Consider the following 2,500-nt stretch of genomic DNA (forward strand, 5'->3'; position numbering starts at 1 on the left):
TTTCTGTCAATATAGTTGTTGTATTTTTTATTTAGTTCCCAGTAGAATCTTTTCTTTAACTTTGTCAGTGTATGTCATTCTAATTTTTTTTTTCATCGGTGTTTGAAGTGATATCGTAATTGATTCCATATTGTTCTGGGTATAATTTGTCGCATGCATGCTAATATCCACAACTTGGTTTCCCAATTCAGCAATTTTCATATCTTTCTCATTCAAAGCAACGTCTTCCATTCGCAGTGCCTCCTCCAATTTTCGTTTACTTCTCTTGGTTATTCTGGCTTCATCTTCACAGTGTGGACATTTCCAATTCAAGTTTATTGCGTCTTTTTCATGGATAGTTATCACTATAAGCACACACTTCATATGAGAAAACCCTTCACATTCACATACTATCTACTTTTTATTTTTCTCCCTCCCTAAATCCACATTGAGTAGAGTTCAGGTAGGGAGCTATGATGTACTTTTGTCAAATGACGACGGATAATGAGACATCGAAACATGTTTTTTTTTTAAAGTTTATTTTATCATTCCTCACACTGGGAGGAGTGATATATGGAGGACACTCCAACCCGGGATAGGGCAAGGCATGTACTAGACAGAAAGGCAATATAAAATATATACATTGAAATTACCCAAAAAACGGATACCTACCACAAAGAAATCTAAAAAAGAAATATTGCATGTACAAATGTACACATTATGCTATATATAAGATAATTTCACTTATTTCTTGGCATGACCTCTGCAACTATAATACAGAATACCCAAATTGAAAAAAAAAAAAATTCAATATCTGTATTGCAGAACTTCATCAATAACCTCCCTCTGGTTGCGGGCAATACGGGGCTTTTGGCCGGGATATGGGTAGAAATAGATATTCCTTCATCCCTCGATTTTACTTGTTGATGGTCACTAGCTGTTCTCCCAAGAAAATCATTCAGCTCCCCGCCATTCTCTTATATCTCTAGGTATAAGGTATTCACATCTATACATTCTCTAACACAACCTTTCCTCAAGGCTGAACTTGAATATCGTAGCCAATTGCCCTTTGGGAACTACCCCGGCCCTAGCAACCAGGAATCTATAAATACACCAATAATAGAGCATCCACATAACAGATCACACCTGATCTGTTTAACCTCTCTCTCTGTGTGTTTTTAGGTTCACTCAGCAGTATGTCATACATATTGCTACACTTCTATATTAACCACTCACATAAAACAACATTGTTATTATCAAGTATATTTAGAACACGTCAAAAGAAGAAATGAGGTCTCTTCAAACAACAACAACAGCAAAACAAAAGTTACTACTCATCAACTCGAGGAATTTTGCATATGCTGGGATAAGGAGGGACACTCGGATTGACACTTTTGAAAACTACCTCTTCCGGAACCACATGTATGTGTGCCTGATGATGTTCAAACTCTGCGCCATTAATAATGCTTTGTATCACTACTGTATTATATTTAATTATCTTTACTCGGTACGGACCCAAATACACTGGGTCTAGTCTGTGTCTCCTATGAGTTAATAATTTCAAATACACATGATCGGCCATAAATACTATCATACTTTGAGCTGTGTTTTTAATTAGTTCTTTTCAAAAACCTTACAGTGGTGTTCATTCTTCTAATTAAAAGATTTAGTAAATAGACACGGTATTGAGCAGTTGAATAATTTGGTAACTATTGCAAATTAATCAGGACCTTATCTGGTAACAGAAGATCTTGTCAATAAACTAAACAGAAAGGCGTATCCTTGTGCGAGGCATTATTTGCAATGGTCAAAGATAGCTCATCTATCGGAAGTATGGCACGCCAATGAAGGGGGTTATCAGCCCCTAAGTAACATAAAATTTGTCCCACTTCCCTATTATACGATTCCACTAAGTCATTAGCTGGAGGCATATATGCGTTCACTGAAAAGTGTTCAATTTTCATCAACTCCGTGACCAATTTCATCACCTTATTTATAAACTCAAGACCATTATCACGAATCCAAATATTTTGGGCTACCAAACCTAGTAACAAAAGAGCACAGCGCCTGGGCTAATGAGTTTGATGATTCATTCAATACTGCGCATGTATGAGTGTCACATATAAATGCATCCACAAATACACATATATACTTAAATTGTGTTTTACCAGTAGGAAATAGTCCTACCATATCCATATGCACTCTGAAATATAATAGAAATCACAGACCACTTTCTGGCTTCCGGTACAGTGTTTTTATGTTCTTTGAAACAGCTACAAGCAGGAAAATATTCTCTATAATTTGCTATAGTTTTTTTTCATCCCTAACCCAAAGCAGGATTCTGGTGCTCTCCCTCATGCTCTATCAATCCGGAAATGCCCTTCATACGGACTTGCATTTACAATGTGGATAGCTCGATTAATTAAAGAGGGAGAAAGAGCTACCCGTGCACAAAATCTTCCTCGTCTCTTCTCGTAAGCACAATAAGAGATATCCTTCTTTATAAAGAAAAATTTTCACA

Source organism: Palaemon carinicauda, chromosome 10 (assembly GCF_036898095.1).
Source record: "Palaemon carinicauda isolate YSFRI2023 chromosome 10, ASM3689809v2, whole genome shotgun sequence".
Taxonomy (NCBI): domain Eukaryota; kingdom Metazoa; phylum Arthropoda; class Malacostraca; order Decapoda; family Palaemonidae; genus Palaemon; species Palaemon carinicauda.